The sequence below is a fragment of the Muntiacus reevesi genome, chromosome 1, assembly GCF_963930625.1.
Source record: "Muntiacus reevesi chromosome 1, mMunRee1.1, whole genome shotgun sequence".
Classification (NCBI taxonomy): Eukaryota; Metazoa; Chordata; class Mammalia; order Artiodactyla; family Cervidae; genus Muntiacus; species Muntiacus reevesi.
This window is the reverse complement of record NC_089249.1, coordinates 274,836,685-274,856,081: the sequence shown is the minus strand read 5'-3', so window position 1 is coordinate 274,856,081 and position 19,397 is coordinate 274,836,685.

Genomic DNA, 19,397 nt, shown 5'->3' with positions numbered 1-19,397 from the left:
AGAAAATTTTAACTTTTCACACATAAGTAAAAAATATTCCTGGTTATTTTAGAATTAATCCTATCATGTTTCACATATGTTAATAGAGTTTGTCAAAGAATATCCACTTGTACCTAAAACACTTTGAGAGACAATAAATTTTGGAAATTGCTCACATAACGATTTGCTAAGTTTCCTTTCTGATTAGGGAATAATATTATATGAAATAAGAAAAAATGAAATTTACTATTTGAACTAAACAAAGTATATACTAAAGTTAATGCCTATCTTCTGAAAAAATACACTTGATTAACAATTAAGTCATATATTAAAAATGTTATTTCTGCTATTCCATGGGATTATATGTGAGATTTTCTATGGAATAGATATTATCAGATAAAAATATTAAAAGTACTTTGACATTCCAGATGTAGGCAGAGCGATGAATTTACAAAGTTAAATGATTTATGAGTAATAATTAGAATATTTCATTTAGTCATGTCATATATTTGACCAAATTTAGTGATATAAAACAGTTATGGGAATGTCACCTCTGTCACAGCAATTAAAATGTCAATAGAAATAGCAGAATCAAGAGCTTTTTATTTATGATACAAAATAAATTATCTTTTAAAGCAATGTAAAAACTTTTAAGAAAACTACTGATACCTATGTTCATAAAGTGATATTCCTATGTTATTTCTTTGGCTTAAGAAAGGAAGTACCCCTGCTTTTAAATCATTTATGAACACAATATTTTAAATGTTACAGCCTTCTTCCTCTTGGTTAAAAAATTGTAGTATTTAATCCTAAAATGCATATTCTTTTGCACTTCCCATTTATTTGTCCCCTTTAGATGACATTTGTAGGCAAAAACTGTGCAATATCCCATTGTTCTTTTTTAAAAAGGAAATTTGACATGCAAATTACATTTTAATAAAAATAACCTATTATGACTAAGAGATTATATTTCTCTGTGATAGAAAATAATTTTATCTTACTTTGAATCAGATGAATTTTATATCATTTTTACTTGAAATATTCCTCAGTGTACTTTAAAGAGGACTTTTGAAAACAGAATAATGTAAATGCCTCTTATTATGGAACTTAAAAAATTTAGAAATTTCTTCTTTACATTGTACTCAACAAACAGGGAGACTAACCAAAAAAGTGTCATTTCTTGGCTTCTTTCTTTTTAGTCCCTCCTTACTTCAGGAGAAATATTCACCCTTATGTCAGTTTGATCCACACAGCCTACATATTTTGTCTCATATAAGAGCATCAGGTCTTTAAAATGTTCTTTGTGTTTTATTTTTACTGGAAAATATTTTAGGTCTTAAGAAGGATATTGATTTCACACATCGCTTTTGATTAGCTGTATCCTTTGAGGTGTTGAGTAATTTTATAAAAGACACAGTCTGTCTCTAAGATTTTGGAAGATTTCTTTTATTATTCATAAGAGTTGAATGATTCTTGAGAGGTTCATAGAAAAGATTGTAATACAATTATCCCTTTTGCGATAACATGCAGCAAAGGATAAGAGTATGCACATAATATTTTGATTAAAAGATAAATGCAGAAAGATAAACACCTTCATTTGCAATATGTGACAGATTCTTGCCTGTTTTAATTCTGACCTAATTCCACATATTCAGGGGCTTCCCAGGTGGTGCTAGTGGTAAAGAACCTACCTGTCAGTGCAGGAGACATGAGACTTGGATTCGATCCCTGGGTTGGGAAGATCCCCTGGAGGAGGGCACAGCAACCCACTCCAGTATTCTTGCCTGGAGAATCCAAGGATGGAGGAGCCTGGTGGGCTACAGTCCATGTGGTCACAGGGTTGGACACGACTGAGTGACTAACACTTAATATCATAAAATTCACTTTCCTTTACTGACAGTAAGGGAGTGAGTTCAGGAAAATCAGATTTTAACCATGGTGATTCTCCCCATTACTTAAAAAAAAAAAAAAAAGTTAATAACTATAAATTTATAGTTACCACTTTTTAAAAGCAAGTGTTCAGAATTACAAATGACTGTATATTTCTAATTAAAAATTAAAATGGCAAAATACATCAAGTAGGAGACAACATGTGTGCGAATGTTTAATTGAACATACTGTACATGTGAATTAAGTATGTAATTCAAGGAGATTTTACGGAGTATGCCCCACTGTAGCTATCACCGAGATCAATATACGGAAAATTCCCCCGAGGTAACCATTATGAACACCATATGTTAATGCCAGTAGTTAATGAACTCCTACAAGTGAAGTCGTATGGTATATATGCTTTGATTTTTGACTTTGTTCTTTCAATGTTTTATGTAGTGATATTCACTCATGTCACACCAGAAGTTTGTTTTACTTTTTTTTGTTTGTTTGTTTTTTCATTTCTGTGTAGTCTTCCTTTTCTGAATATACTACAATTTGCTTATACATTTTATCATTGATGATTATTTCCAATTTGGTGTTACGATGAATGAAGCTGTTCTGAACATTCTCAGTTAAGGCCTTGGTTGGATGGCTTGTCACATGGTATACCTTAGCTTTAGTTGCTACTGCCAAACATATTTCAAAGGTGCTTGTATCAAGTTATACTTTCATTGCCAGTGTTAACAATGTGACAGTTGACTCACATCATCCCCACTACTTGTTACTCTCATTTCTACTAATTTTATCCCATTCATTTGGGTGCAGTAGTATCTCAGAAATTTAATTTTCATTACCCTAATGGCTAAAAACCTTTTTCATGTCCTTATTGGCTGGTTGGATATCTTCTTTTGTTAAGCATTTGTTCATTTTTTTTTTGCTGATTTTATTGATTTTAATGATGTCTTTTACTTATTTAATTAAGCATTTCTTTCAGAGTCTTTTGATATATATATATGCATATCAAAAATTCTATCTCAGCCTATGACTTGATCTTCACTCTCTCAAAGTTATCTAAGAATGATTTGTTATTCTTAATTTTAGTGACATCTTATTGACCATATTTTTATGATTACTTATTGTGTCTCGTTTAAAATAAATACTTCCTTAGTATAAAATCATAAAACTAATTTCTTGTGTTCTTTTTCTAGGCTTATTGTACTTCTAGTTCTAGGCCTATGTTCTGTCTGAAATTAAGATTTTACTTGTCATTTGAATGTGAGGTGATCGTTACACAGCTGAGCCTTGAACAATGCAGGGGTTAGGGGTGAGGACTCCCACAGAGTGGAAAATCTGTATACTGCTATATCTGCCTCAGTAACAAAGAAATTGATCAATGATTCATCCCAAAATAGGAAGCTGAAACAGTTTGGACTGAATGAGGACTCAAACCCTAGTCATTCTGATTCCTCATATTGTGGTTGTATTAAAAAAAGAATTGCCTCCACATTTAGTCAGTTTAAAGATCCGTTTAAATGAAAAGTACAGCTACTATGCAGATTGAAAAATGTGCATATAAGTGGGTCCTTGTTGTGCAAATTCATGTTTGAGAGTCAACTGTATTCATTTTTTCCAGGTATTGTGATAGCCAGCCTCTAAAGAGGCTCTCAATTATCCCTGCTACCAATATCCATGCCCTTATGAAGTTCTTTCTCCATGAGTGCAGATTAGATGGAGCACTGCAGAAGTGACAGGATGTCCCTTCCAAGATTTAGCTGTAAAAAGATAGGCCTTTAGTACAGCCACTATGGAGAACAGTGTGGAGATTCCTTAAAAAACTGGAAATAGAACTGCCCTACGACCCAGCAATCCCACTCCTGGGCATACACACCGAGGAAACCAGATCTGAAAGAGATACGTGCACCCCAATGTTCATCGCAGCACTGTTTATAATAGCTAGGACATGGAAGCAACCTAGATGCCCATCAGCAGATGAATGGATAAGGAAGCTGTGGTACACATACACCATGGAATATTACTCAGCCGTTAGAAAGAATTCATTTGATTCAGTTCTAATGAGATGGATGAAACTGGAGCCCATTATACAGAGTGAAGTAAGCCAGAAAGAAAAACACCAATAATGTATATTAACACATATATATGGAATTTAGAAAGATGGTAACCATGACCCTATATGCGAGACAGCAAAAGAGACACAGATGTAAAGGACAGACTTTTGGACTCTGTGGGAGAAGCAAGGGTGGGATGATCTGAGAGAATAGCATTGAAACATGTATACTACCAAGGGTGAAGCAGATCGCCAGCCCAGGTTGGATGCATGAGACAAGTGCTCGGGGCTGGTGCACTGGGAAGACCCAGAGGGATGGGATGGGGAGGGAGGCGGGAGGGGGGATCGGGATGGGGAACACATGTAAATCCATGGCTGATTCATGTCAATGTATGGCAACAACCACTACAACATTGTAAAATAATTAGCCTGCAATTAAAATAAGTTAATTAATTAAAAAAAAAAAAAGACAGGCCTCTGTCTTTAATGCTCTCACTCACTGTATGTGGTTCCACTGCTGTAGTGTATAGCATTTCACCTCTGTCATACTGTCTTTATAATCAGAGCTTTATTTAAAAAAAAAAAATCTTGACATCTGAAACTCTAAGTCCTCTAGTGTTGTTTTCTATTTTAGGATTATTTTGATTATTTTATTTATAATTTCCATGTTAATTTTTAAATTCAGATAGTCAATTTTCACATAATTCTGGGATTTTGAAAATTCACATTGAATCATTCAACCAGTTTAGGAGGAGTAACATTTTTTGCCATGTTATATATTCAAAAAATAAAGTCTAGAGAGTTAGTTTCACTTTTAAGTATTTTTTTCAACTTTCTATAAGCCATTATTTAAAAATTGCAGAGGTTTTACATAGCTTTCATTAGGTTTGTTCCTTTTTTATTGCTTATACTATTATATTTTAATATTTTTAGAAAAATCACTAGTATTATATATAGGTATGGAATTATTTTATATTGAGCTTTCATCCAGTAGCCATGGTAGAAATGCTAACTGATTTTAATAATTTCTGTATTTTGCCATTTTGTACATGCACAATTACTTCTACATCTCTAATATAATTTATGATTATTGGCAGTTTAATTTTTTACTCACTATCTTTAAACTTCTTCTTACAATGCAGGTCACAGTGTTTCTAATATACATGCATAAAGATTTACCTAAAAACCTACTGCTGACTGTTGCCTATTGAATCGTCCTAAATCCATACCTTACACCCCTTGTTTGAGAGGCTGTGGGCGTGCATGCTAGGTCACTTCAGGCTTGTCGGACTCTTTGTGACCCTATGGACTATCGCCCTCTGGGCCCCTCTGTCCCTGAGAGTCTCCAAACAAGAATACTGGAGTGGTTTGCCATGCCCTCCTCCAAGGGAACTTCCTCACCCAGGGGTCAAACCCACGTCTCTTACATCTCCTGCATTGGAGTGAGTTTTTCTCCACCAGCGCCGCCTGGAAGCTTGAGAGGCTGGAACACGAAAAAAAAAAAAAAAAAGAAAAAGTTATTTCAAGGACTCTAGTGCTGCTGGGGCTTCGGAGGCACTCACAAGAAAGTGGGCTATTTGTGGTGGTAATAGCACCAGCAGTTGGCAGTGTCAGAGATTCAATTTCCTTATCTCTGAAACAAAAGTTTTGGGTATTGATATTCTAATCTCCGGAGAAGGCAATGGCAGCCCACTCCAGTACTCTTGCCTGGAAAATCCCATGGATGGAGGAGCCTGGTGGGCTGCAGTCCGTGGGGTCGCTGAGTCAGACACGACTGAGCAACTTCTCTTTCACTTTTCACTCTTGCACATTGGAGAAGGAAATGGCAACCCTCTCCAGTTTTTTGCCTGGAGAATCCCAGGGACGGGGAGCCTAGTGGGCTGCCATCTATGGGATCACACAGAGTCGGACATGACTGAAGTGACTTAGCAGCGGCAGCAGCATTCTAATCTCAGAGTTACTCTGACAGCAGCAAGAATGAGTGTTGAGAGCAACGGGTTAATGAATTTAGCATCATTTTAATCCCAGTCTCACCAGTAGTTTCTATTGGAATCAGTTCATCATATTTTGGAACCATGTCAATATTTTCAGTTGAGTTACTTTCAACACTTTCAATATTTTGCTGCTATTGTTTTTATATCATTATTACTATACTTAATAGTTATTACTTATCTATATAATTTATAAATTATATATCAAACTTGGATTCGAACCCTGGGTCAGGAGGATTCCCTGGAGAAGGGAATGGCAATCACTCCAGTAATCTCACCAGGAAAATCCCATGGAGAGAGGAGCCTGATGGGCTACAGTCCATGGGGTTGGAAGAGTCAGACATGATTTTGTAACTAAAAAACAGCATAAAATTATGTTTGAAGTTAATGGTGACCCCCAAATAATCACAATTCAAATTATCTTAGCAATTCATATTCCTATTGGGACAAAATTTTCCTAAAGTTTATCTTGTAGGGCATTTGCCTGCTTAGTCGACTATTAACTGGAATGAGGAATGAGTGAATTCTATGAAGTGGGTGCTACACATTGAATATCCTAAAATTTACATATTGAAATCCTAATACACAATGTGATGGTTTTAGATGGGTCTTTTGGAGGTAATTAGGTCATGATGGAATCTTCACGAATGGCATTAGTGCTCTTAAAAGGGGCCTCTTATCACTTCTGCCATGTTAAAGATCCTTTGACCCCTCGTGAGGTTAGAGGGAAAAGAAAGCCATCTACGAAGCTGGTCCCCGTCAGACACTGAATCTGCTGGGGCCTTGCCCTTGGACTTGCTAGCCTCGAAAGCTATAAGAAATAAATTTGTTGTTCATAAGGCACTCACTTTCTAGCTGGGGCTTCCCTGATAGCTCAGTTGGTAAAGAATCTGCCTGCAACGCGGAAGACCCCAGTTCAGTTCCTGGGTCAGGAAGATCCCCTGGAGAAGGGATAGGCTACCCACGCCAGTATTCTTGGATTTCCCTGGTGGCCCAGCTGGTAAAGAATCTGCCTGCAATGGAGGAGAACTGGGTTCCATCCCTGGGTTGGGAAGATCCCCTGGAGAAGGGAATGGCTACCCACTCCAGTATTCTGGCCTGGAGAATTCCATGGACTATATAGTCCATGTGGTCACAAACAGTCAGACACGACTGAATGACTTTCATTTTCACAGTCTCTAGTATTTTATTATAGCATCCCAAATGTACTAAAACAGTGGGATAGCTGCTTCTGACTACAGTAAAGAATTTAAATAAAGAAAATAAAAGACATTCTGGGATTTAAATTCTCAGTGAAAGTCACAGAGGATACATATGTATGACTCTTCTAAAGAATATCTAATAAATGTTGTTCCATAAGATCTGTAAAACAACAAATAATGTTTAAGTGTGACGGTTGTTAAAATACATTATAAGCAGATTTTGCTTTCCAAAGCTGACTACAAAGTTGCCATCTATTTTATATGTTCTCTGGAAATGTGACCTTGTTCATCCTGATGAGAGGAGGAGTTTATTTTTCATCCCTTACACAGTAGTCTGTCCTCAGTGATCAGTGCAAAGAAATAGAAGAAAACAATAGAATGGGAAAGACTAGAGATCTCTTCAAGAAAACTAGAGACACCAAGGGAACATTTCATGGGATGATGGGCTCAATAAAGGACAGAAATGGTATGGACCTAACAGAAGCAGACAATGTTAAGAGGTGGCAAGAATACACAGAAGAACTATACTAAAAAGATCTTCATGACCCAGATAACCAGGATGGTGTAATCACGCACGTAGAGCCAGACATCCTGGAATGCGAAGCCAAATGGGCCTTAGGAAGCATCACTACGAACAAAACTAGTGAAGGTGATGGACTTCCAGTTGAGCTATTTCACATCCTATAAGATGGTGCTGTGAAAGTGCTGCACTCGATATGGCAGCAAATTTGGAAAACTCAGCAGTGGTCACAGAACTGGAAAAGGTCAGTTTTCATTCCAATCCCTAAGAAAGGCAATGCCAGAGAATGCTCAAACTACTGCACAGTTGCACTCATCTCACACGTTAGTAAAGTAATGCGCAAAATTCTCCAAGCCAGGCTTCAACAGTGTGTGAACCGTGAACTTCCAAATGTACAAGCTGGTTTTAGAAAAAGCAGAGGAACCAGAGATCAAATTGTCAACATCTTCTGGATTATCGAAAAAGGAAGAGAGTTCCAGAAAACATTTATTTCTGCTTTATTCACTATGCCAAAGCCTTTGACTATGTAGATCACAATAAACTGTGGAAAATTCTGAAAGAGATAGGAATACCAGACCACCTGACCTGCCTCTTGAGAAACCTGTATGCAGGTCTGGAAGCAACAGTTAGAACTGGACAGGGAACAACAGACTGGTTCCGAATAGGAAAAGGAGTACGTCAAGGCTGTATATTTGTCACCCTGCTTATTTAACTTACATGCAGAGTACATCATGAGAAATGCTGGGCTGGAGGAAGCACAAGCTGGAATCAAGATTGCTGGGAGAAATATCAGTAACCTCAGATATGCAGATGACATCACCCTTATGGCAGAAAGTGAAGAAGAAATAAAGAGCCTCTTAATGAAAATGCAAGAGGAGAGCGGAAATTTGGCTTAACGCACAATATTCAGAAAACTAGGATCATGGCATCTGGTCCCATCACTTCATGGCAAATAGATAGGGAAATAGAGGAAACAGTGGCTGACTTTTTTTTTTTTTTTTTTGGAGGGAGTTGGGCTCCAAAATCACTGCAGTTGGTGACTGCAGTCATGAAATTGAAAGATGCTTACTCCTTGGAAGGAAAGTTATGACCAAACTAGACAGCATATTAAAAAGCAAAGACATTACTTTGTCAACAAAGGTCCATCTGGTCAAGGCTATGGTTTTTCCAGTAGTCATGTATGGATGTGAGAGTTGGACTATAAAGAAAGCTGAGTACAGAAGAATTGATGCTTTTGAACTGAGGTGTTGGAGAAGACTCTTGAGAGTCCCTTGGACTGCAAGGAAATCCAACCAGTCCATCCTAAAGGAGACCAGTCCTGGGTGTTCATTAGAAGGACTGATGCTGAAGCTGCAACTCCAATACTTTGGCCACCTTGATGTGAAGAACTGACTCACTGGAAAAGACCCTGATGCTAGGAAAGGTTGAACGTGAGAGGAAAAGGGGACGACAGAGGATGAGATGGTTGGATGCCATCACTGACTCAATGGGCGTGAGTTTGAGTAAACTCCAGGAGTTGGTGATGGACAGGGAGGCCTGGTGTGCTGCGGTTTATGGGGTTGCAAAGAGTCGGACACGAGTGAGCGAGTGAACTGAACTTGAAGGTAGGCAAAACTGAGTCGACTTTGTCCAATAAAGTAATGAGAGAAATGATCTTATGTCAGTTCTAAGTGATTGTAAACAAGAATTACTTTATATTACTAATGATGATTACAACTTACAGGGTTTTATAGTAGTTCAAAGGCAATAAAGACTAAAATCAGAAGAAAAAAAAAAAGACTAAAATCAGATAGCAGAATTGTGTCTCCTTGATACGGTAAAATTTTCCATTGAAGAAGCCTAGACTGTTCTGATGACCTTTTGATAAGCTGGGGTGGGGAGGAAAGAGAGAAGCTACCACATGGAAGAGAGAGGCACCAGACATTTTATTTTATTTTATTTTTTATTTTATTTATTTTTTTTGCACCAGACATTTCAATGAAGGTACTGACTTGGAGAATCCAGGCAAGTCGAGCCTCTGACGACTCCAGCACCGCTTGCCATATGACTTGCATTGTATGTGAGATTCAGTGAGAAAATCTGTGAAGATGCAGAACCACGAAATGCATATCTTTTTTCCCTAAGCTTTAAGTTTCTTGGTGGTTTATCACACAGCTATAGAAAGAAAATTGTCATGAGAACTGGAGTATCGACAAACAAAAACCTAAAATATGTGACACTGGTTTTGGAACTGGATCCCAGCAAATGGCTAGGAAGACCTTGAGGAAACATGCCAGAAGCTGGAAAAATAATGAGGATAATGTTATTGGAGTCTGGATGGAGAACAGCCTGTGGTATACAGCAGTAGAAAGAACAGCGAAACGGTTGTCTATTATAACATGGGAAATAGGAAATCTGAATCTGGCTAAGTGTACTTCCACCAAGAATGTTCAAAAAGGCCAATTGATGTTTTATCTATATTTGCTAAAATATACAGATGAATGAAAGAAGGAACTGCCTGATTTTTGAGCAGAATTAATAGAACATATAAGGCAATCTGGATGCTTTCAAACCAAAATGTTCTCAAAGTAAGAAGTGACCTCAGACTAAAGATCAAATTCAGGAACTAGGGCTTCCCTGGAGGCTCAGACAGTAAAGAATCTGCCTGAAGTGCAGAGATCTGGGTTCAATCACTGGATCAGGAATATCCCCTGGAGCAGGGAATGACTATCCATTGTAGTATTGTTGCCTGGAGAATTTCATGGACAGAGGAGATTGGTGGGCTACAGTCCATTGCGTCGCAAAGAGTCAGACACAACTGAGCAACTAACACTTGTCCAATAAAATGTAGCCTCAGAGAGAATGTAAACTAAGGATGTTGTTGTGAAATTCTTCATCAAAACACTAAAAGGACTCAAGGTGGCATCCCTTATGTCATCTCAGTTGGAGAAAAATGACTTTTGAGGAACTTAATGACTTGCTTTCTTGACTTTTTTCTGCTATGCAAATTGGCTTCTAAGATTATGAAGCTGCCATGCAATAGTTGTTTAAACGTCAGTTCATAAATCTTACTGAGAATTCATCTTGAAGAAATTTGTGAGTGTCACTTTGGTTTTATAGTAAGAATACCAGTAAGATTCATAGGGCTGTCACAAAGATTTTAAGAGAAATGGGTCAGCCAAAGCATCAGCAGCTTGGAATGAGAGGCACAGACAATTACGACTGAAACAGTCCTCAGGGCTCACGGATTTCACATGTTGGGAAGCAGTTTCGGAAAGCTGCTCAGCTTCAGATATGAATTTATCAGAAAGAAGATTGATTCAGAATGCAGAGTTAAGCTCAATTTCTAAGATCAGAAATTACCTTAATCAAGGAACTTGTGCCATGTGCCTAGGCAGATCCTGTAATTTGTATGGGCCAGTGACTACCATGTTCTTCTATGCTGGCTATACCTGTCTTACCAACATACGTTGGATGAATGTGGGAGTAGATAACTTAGTTAATACTCTTCAAATATAAACAAACATCTGCCCATGTTCTGGGTTTGTTGACAATCTTGTCATCTTATTTAATTGAAAATTCTTCCATAGGCTTTGTGTTTTATTTGTTTTAAAATAAGAGGATTTGTGGAAGTTTTTCCCCCCTCCCCAAACAAACAAATGCAACAACAAGAAATCTATTCATCTCTACATACTTACTAACAGGAATATTGTGTGTTAATATGAGTTCCAAGGAATTCCTGAATATTCAATTTGATTTTTTAAGGCAACTTTCTTTTTAAAAAATACTTATTTATTAGTGTGTAATCAGGACTTAATGTTTTAGAATTTTTATACCACACAAGAACCTCATATGAAAATATTATAGATGCCACCCTAAATATTTATGATCTTTCCAAAATCATATCAAAGAATTTTATCACACATATTTGATCTAAACTTTGCCCTAAAGGCTGCATTCTACTAGTAATGCTCTGGATTTGATCTTTACCCTCAGGCTCTTTCTTACTGGAAATATTTTGTTGGCTGAAACTATCATTCAGGGGATCATAACTAATTTTATGAAAGTCTGTCTTGGTTACATGAAGATATTTTTGGTGCATATGCTTCTCTCAAATGTAGAAAACACATGGACAAACATGACATTCATGACTTTCATTCTTTGGCAATTACAGATTCCAAATATCAGAATCCATTCTCTTCCTTGAGAGACTTATCATATCCACTTTTCAATCTGTTATTTCTATGTGGTCAGGTTAAGGGGGTAACCATATTTCCCATTATGAATGACTTTTTAAATCATATAGGAGGTATACTTTTACCAGAAGACTATCAGAACTTCTTTTAAAGGTGTATCACAGGATATATGATAAAATGGAATTTATAAACCACTAATAAGATCTAATTGTTAGGTACATGACTTTGGGGAATGTAATTAACAAGTCAGTATCACTGTATTAGAATAATTTAAATATAAATGCTTTTCTTTTGGAATTTTTATAACATTATCTTTTGGAATTAAGATTAATGATGTAATGTATATTGGATGGCAAACAGAACTTATGACATAGAAGAGGTTTCAGTAAATGAATTCCCTTCTGTATTCTCCTGTTTCCTTTTTAAAGTTTTGATTAAGAAAGCATTATCTGTGCATGCCACCTGGCTAAAAAGTCTGTGGTATATTTCCACAATGTTGTTATTCAGTAACTGAGCTCTGTCCAGCTCTTTGTGACCACATGGACTGCAGCATGCCAGCCTCCACTGTCCACTATCTCCCATGGTTTGCTCAAACTTATGTCCATTGAGTCAGTGATACTATTCAACCATCTCATCCTTTATCACCCCTTTCTTCTGCCCTCAGTCTTACCTAGTATCAGGGTCTTTTCCAATGAGTCAGCTTTTCATTTCAAGTGGCCAAAGGATTGGAACTTCAGCATCAATCCTTCCAATGAATAATCAGGATTGATTTCCTTTAGAACTGACTGGCCTGATTGCCTTGCTATCCAAGTGAAACAGGAATCTTAGTTCTTGTTCATGGAGCTGAAGAATGAACTTCATGAACATGCAAATACTCACAGTAGCAAACAAATAGGATTTATTTTAAAGAGAAAGAAAGTACAAAGCTCTCAAACTAGATGCTGAGAGGGGGCTAAAAAGTCCCCAAGAGGCGGGACTTACAGCAGTCTGATAATTTATTAGACCAAGGACACATTACAGGAATTTAGGATAAAGGGTATAGTTATAGGTTAATGGAGTGAGAACTTTGTTGAAAACAAGAACTACAGTGTAGGTCTCAGAGTCCTAGACTGACTGCCTAGCAGTTTCAACCTCACCAGGGACTCCCAGGAGTCTTCTCCAGCACCACAGTTCACAAGCATAATCTTCAGCACTCAGCCTTCTTTATGGTCCAGCTTTCACATCTGTACATGATACTGGAAAAACTGTAGCTTTGACTATATGGACTTCTGTTGGCAAAGTGATGTCTCTGCATTTTAATAAACTGTCTAGGTTTGTCATAGCTTTCCTTTCAAGAAGCAAGTTTCCTTTAAATGTATGGCTGCAGTCACCATCTGCAGTGATTTGGGAGCCAAAGAAAAGAAAATCTGTCACTGCTTTCACTTTTTCCCTTTTAATCCATGGAGTAATGGGACTGGATGACTTGATCTTAGCTTTTAATGCTGAGTTTCAAGCCAGCTTTTCCACTCCATCTTAACCCTCATCAAGAGACTCTTTATTTCCTCTTCACTGTCTTCCATTAGTGATATCATCTACATATCTGAAGTTGTTGATAATTGTCCTGGCAATCTTGATTCCAGCTTGTGATTGATCCCACAGTACCTCAGCCGTAATTCTGGCTAATACAATACTATTCTTTACCAATTACTATTGATAATAATTGATTTGCCAATTATAACAGTGGTTTCTGCAACAAATGAAGATGTTTAAAATTAAATCATCTGCCTCCCCCATGAAGATATTGATTCAGTATGGATGGAATGAAGACAATGGTCTGTATTTTTAAAATATTCCCTTAGTGACTCTGATACATACACAAGCTTTAGATTAAAAATCTAAAGCTCTTTTCCTGAGTCTGAAAAATAACATCACTGTAGGAAAAAATATTAATAGGAGGTGAACAAAAGGCAATTGTGATTCAAAAGTTAATAATAAAATACTGATAATAATAAAAATACATATAGCTCAGAGTTCTTTAGGGTTACAGTTTAGTATCACCTTAAGAAAAATAAAAGCAGGTACCACTGGACTTGAAGGACTGAGTATTTATTAAAAGTTATATAGTATATACCTTATATGACATGTCTTTATTTTCCTGATCTGATTGATTTTCTCTAATATGTTTGTACATAATCAGCTTTTCCTTTTCTACTTTAGATAACAGAATAGCTAAGAAATCCTGGAAAAGACATGGAAGTATATCATGCTAAAAGAAATATAATGCTATATATAAATATATATATATTATATATATATATAAATATAAATTATATAAATATAATGCTAGTGAAAAGACTATATTAAATAGATTTGTACCTGTAACATCTGTTGAATGATTAGCTTTTTAAAAATGACATTCCATAATTTTAGTGTTCTTACAGTCTAAATAAATTGTATCTGAGAATGAAGATTTAGTTTGAATAAAGCTTTTGTTAACACAAGTATTTGTCATTGACTGTTAAGTATTTTTTTTAACTATGAACATAAAGGGTACCTTAGGCTTTTAAGCTCTGAATTTTGGTCTTCATATTTTGTGGGGGAAATGTATGACTGCATTGATGCTACTATACCTTTGGGTGAGATAAACTGTGAATGGTGGGAAATGCAGTTATGCTGTTCCCAGAACTACAGGATTTGGGTTTAGAAACTGGATTGTGGAGATTTCCTTAAATCAAACAAAGTGGTTATTTGGCAACACAGTCTGGCCAAGAAGCTTATTCTGGCTCTTCTGTCAATAAGTAATTTTGAAAAATGCTTCTAATTTTCTAATCAGAATTTATATAAATTAGGAAAGAGAAACCACTGGAGTTATTGGGGGAAGTGTAAAAACTCAGGATAATTAAGAGAAGTTCAGCTCAGTTTAGTTGCTCATTCATGTCGGATTCTTTGAGACCTCAAGGACTTCCACACACCAGGCTTCCCTGTCCATTGCCATCTCCTGGAGCTTGCTCAAGATTCAAGTTTTTGTTTTTTTCTTTTTAATTTAGCTCATTGCACTTTTTCTTGGGGGGGGAGGGCGGTTAATATCCACCTGCAATGCAGGAGACCATGGTTCTATTCCTGGGTCAGGAAGGTTCGCTGGAGAAGGGATAGGCTACCCTCTCCAGTATTCTTGGGGTTCCCTGGTGGATAGGCTGGTAAAGAATCTGCCTGCAAATGCAGGAGAGCTCCATTTGATCTCTGGGTTGGGAAGATCCCTGGAGAAGGGAATAGCTATCCACTCCAGTATTCTGGCCTGGAGAATTGCATGGACTGTGTAGTCCATGGGTTTGCAAAGAATTTGACGTGATTTGGAATAGTTTCAAGTGTACAGTTCAGGTCAGCCTCTCAGTCATGTCCCACTCTTTGCAAACCCATGGACTACAGCAAGCCTGGCTTCCCTGTTCATCACCCGCTCCTTGGAGCTGACTCAAACTCTTGTCCATTGAGTCGGTGATGCCATCCAACCATCCCATCCTCTGTCGTCCCTTTTTTCTCCTGCCTTCAATCTTTCCCAGCATCAAGGTCTTTTCCAGTGAGACACTTCTTCACATCAGGTGGCGAAAGTATTGGAGCTTCAGCTTCAGCATCAGTGCTTCCAATGTATATTCAGGACTGATTTCCCTTAGGATGGACTGGTTGGATCTCCTTGGAGTCTAAGGGATTCTCAAGAGTCTTCTCCAACACCACAGTTCAAAAGCATTAATTCTTCTGCGCTCAGGTTTCTTTATAGTCCAACTCTCACATACATACATGACTACTGAAATAGACCATAGCTTTCCTAGTTGGTCACAGCTTTTCTTCCAAGGAGCAAGTGTCTTTTAATTTCATGGCTGCTGTCACCATCTACAGTGATTTTGGAGCCCAAGAAAATAAAGTCTATCACTGTTTCCCTATCCATTTGCCATGAAGTGATGTGACTGGATGCCATGATCTTCATTTTTTGAATGTTGAGTTTTAAGCCAGTTTTTTCACTCTCCTTTTCCAATTTCATCAAGAGGTTCTTGAGTTCCTCTTCACTTTCTGCCATAAGGGTGGTATCATCTGCATATCTGAGGTTATTGATATTTCTCCCCGCAATCTTGATCCCAGCTTGTTCTTCATCCAGCTCAGCATTTCACATAATGTACTCTGCATATAAGTTAAATAATCAGGGTGATAATATACAGCCTTGATGTACTCCTTTTTCATTTTGGAACCAGTCTGCGGTTCCAAGGTGATTCAGTTACACATATACATGTATCCATTCTTCTATAAATTTGTTTCCCATTTAAGTTTTTACATAGTATTAAGCAGAGCTCCCTGTTTGTTAGTTACTTATTTAAATATAGCATGTGTACATGTCAATCTCAAACTCCCAAAATATCCCTTCCTGCCACCCTTCCCCTCTGATAACCTTAAGTTCATTCTCTAAGTCTGTGTCTGTTTTGTAAATAAGTTTATTTTTTTATTCTTTTTAGATTATGCAGATAAGTGACACCAATCGATATCTCTCTTTTTCTGTCTTCCCTCAGAATTACAATGTCTTCCATCCATGTTGCTGCATATGGCCTTATTTCATTCTTTACAATTCTGAGTAATATTCCATTGTATATGTGTACCACATGTTTATCCATTTCTCTGTCAGTGGAGTTTAGATTGCTCTAGGGTCTGGCTATTGTTAACAGCACTACAGTGAGTACTAGGGTCCTTTTGAACCATGTTTTTCTCTGGATATATGCTTAGGAATGGAATTACAGGATCATATGTTAGCTCTATTTTCAGTTTTCTAGGGAACTTCATTACTGTTCTCCACAGGGGCTGTAACCGTTTATATTTCCACCTGCAGTGCAGGAAGGTACACTTCTCTCCATACCATCTCCAACCTTTGTTTGTGAATTTTTTAAATGATGATAGCCATTTTGGCTGCTGTGAGGTGAGATCTCATTATAGTTTTGATTTGCATTTCTCTAATAATTAGTGATGTTGAACATCTTTTCATGTGCTCTTTGGCCATGTATATGTGTTCTTCTGAGAAACATCTATTTAGCTCTTCTGCCTAATTTTTTTTTTTTTTATTGGGTTGTTTGTTTTAATGACATTAAGCCTTGTGAGCTATTTGTAAATTTTGGAGTCTCAATCCCTTACCAGTCATATCACTTGAAAGTATTTTCTCCCGTTCTGTGGGTTGCCTTTTTGTTTTGTCTATTCTTTGCTGTGAACAAATTTTTGAGTTTAATGAGGTCTTTTTTCTTTTTCTTTTTGTTTTTACATCCATTACTCTGGGAGATGCATCAGAAACATACTGCCGTGATTTATGTCAAAGAGTGCCATGCTATGCTTATATTTTCCTCTGAATTTTGTACTGCCACATTTGTCTCACATTTAGTTCTTTAATCCATTTTGGGTTTTTGTTTGTGTATGCTGTTAGAGAATGTTCTAATTTAATTTTCTTTTTTTTTTTTTTTTAATGAAACTGTCCAGTTTTCCCAGCACCATTTATTGAAGAGACTGTCTTTTCTCCATTGTATAGTTTTGCTTCCTTTTTTTTGTAGATTATTTAAGTATAGGTGTGTGGGTTTATCTCTGAGTTTTCCATCCTGTTCCACTGATCTGTATTTTTGTTTTTTTGCCATACTGTTTAGATGACTATAGCTTTGTCATATAGTCTGAAGTCAGAGATCCTGATTGCTTCAACTCCATTTTTCTTTCTCAAGATTGCTTTCGCTCCTTGAAATCTTTCAGCTCATTGCATTTCAGTCAAAAAGATGATGGATGGATAGACCACTAACTAGATTTTGATCAGTAGACATATTAAATCTTAAAACTTGTGATGGAGGTAAAATATGTAAACATAAAACTAATAAGGATTCAATAGTTCAAGAGATGTTTAAAGTGTCAGTTATCATAGAAAATAATACTTTAACCGGGTGTTATGAGAAGCTTCAAGGAGAATAACTTATTTGTGAAAGTAATTGGTAGGATTAAGTCAATTGTAATATCATATTCAAGGTAAGTCAATGGACTTCAAAAGATCATGTATGGTGATAATCACAATCTTGTTAATTTAGTTCCCTTCAGGTTTTTTCCATTTCATGTATTCATGATTGTTATATAATCAATCATCTATAACTTATGCTATGTGTAGACGATGACCTTTCTTCTTGAATCTATAAATATTAATAAAGACATAGCAAAAATTTGATCTAATAATGCAGTTGTATTTTAGGAAAATATGTGAATAGATAACCCTCTAGTACTGAGGTAACTCAGCATTTAGGGATCAGATTAATATCTAGTGAATTTAATCTACATGATTGCCAATATATAAAAGGAGTAATTTAGTGACACCAAGGAGAGGCATTTAGTGGCTCTGCTCAAAGATTCACTGATGCTCTCTTACCAGATAAAATTCTGTCACATTTCATTTCTCAAAACTAATTAATTTTATTTCAGAAAGATTTACAAATTACATACTTTAACTCAGACAATGTACTGTAAGCATACTAGTTATTGGTAAAGGCAAGAAGGAGTAAATTTGTGGATTATGGATAAGTTCCATCTGTAGGTATTAAAACCTTTTCAAGATTTTCACATCCTCATTTTGCATGCAGGTGGGCAATTCTGGTGCAGATTTAACACTCTTCCTAATTTAGCTGAAGCTTTGAACTTTCTTCAGAAACATGGTTTTCCCAGGAATGTTTAGCTTCATAATCATTTCATGAATCGTGAAGCAACATTCTGTGCATTTTTCAGCTATCAGGTGAAGCATCATGTGACCACAGACAGGAGGCATCAGTCACAGATACGCAAAGGAGGCTGTCACCAACAGTCTGGCATTCAGACATCCTCAGTGGTACTGTGGACATCAGCAACATTCATTAGCAATAATTTTCATATCTAGGCATGGCAGATGGCAATATGTTCATCAAACAGTAAATACAAAGATAATTTTAAAAGTCAGTGAGCAATAACAGCAGAAATAATCTTTATAAAAGTTTTTCAAACAAACAGAACTCATTTGTGATTTTGAAGGTCCCATTTTATTCAAACCAGGCTAACCATAATCCTACACACAAAATACTGTTGCATTGAACACTACCGTATTGCAGGGACTCTGACTTATTACATATCATCTCAATTAATTTTCACAAACAGTGAAGTTGATATGATCTTTAGTCTACTTGGTTGGCTGGTATGAAGAAAAGTGAATTGATTAGTGCCACATGACTTGGATGTTAATTCAAAATGGTATTTGTTTCATGCTTTAGGCATTATATTATTTCTTGGTAACAATATGTTAGAAAAACAGTACATCTCGAGGAAAGAATTAATTTCAATTCTATTCAGTTGCTCAATAGTATCTGACTCTTTGTGACCCCATGAACTGCAGCATGCTAGGCTTCCCTGTCCTTCACCACCTCCTGCAGCTTACTCAAACTCATGTCCATTGAGTTGGTGATGCCATCCAACCATTTCTTCCTCTGTCATCCCCTTCTCTTCCAGCCTTCAATCTTTCCCAGCATCAGGGTCTTTTCCAATGAGTCACTTATTCACATCAGGTGGCCAAAGTATTGGAGTTTCAGCTTCAGCATC